Here is a 633-nt window from a genome sequence, read left to right as displayed (position 1 = left end):
GCAATCAATATTTATACTTCTCATCCCAATGGCCTTAATTCAGTCAGTGACATAACCTAGCAAGTCTTTCCAGACAGCTCATGCAGATGATGTTGATTATGTTGGACTTATTAGCATGTCCTTGCAATGTGCTCTCACACTGAAGCACAGATGGCACTCTGGGATTGCACACATTATGTAAACAACACATTTCATGTAACCATAAAAAATAACAAGTTTCCATTACAGCCTTTAGTATTTCATATATGACTCTGTCACAGACACAGAGTCACAGAGTACACAGAGTATATGTAGCCTGGGTAAGTTATGGGAGAGTTTAAGGGATCATAAAGGCTACATAAGTGTAACCCATGTGTTTTGAGCTGGTTGAGTTTGGTTATCTGCTCAGGGCCAGCCGGTGGGGGAGTAATTCTAGGTCAATTCAAAGTGTTTACTTTTCAGGGATGAGTCATAGTCGTCAGTAGCAAAAAACAGTGGGTTCACAGAAGGTTGTGTGTGCTTTCAGTGTGTGAGCAGTTACCTGTGTGCATGGCTCTATGTCACACTGAAATAGAATAAACATGATACACAGGAACCTACGTGAATCCCGTTTAATGGACAGTGGAACTGATAAGGCCGGAAGGGCCCAGGCTA

Source organism: Clupea harengus, chromosome 18 (assembly GCF_900700415.2).
Source record: "Clupea harengus chromosome 18, Ch_v2.0.2, whole genome shotgun sequence".
Lineage (NCBI taxonomy): Eukaryota > Metazoa > Chordata > Actinopteri > Clupeiformes > Clupeidae > Clupea > Clupea harengus.
The sequence above is the reverse complement of the archived record's forward strand: the minus strand, read 5'-3'. Positions refer to the sequence as shown.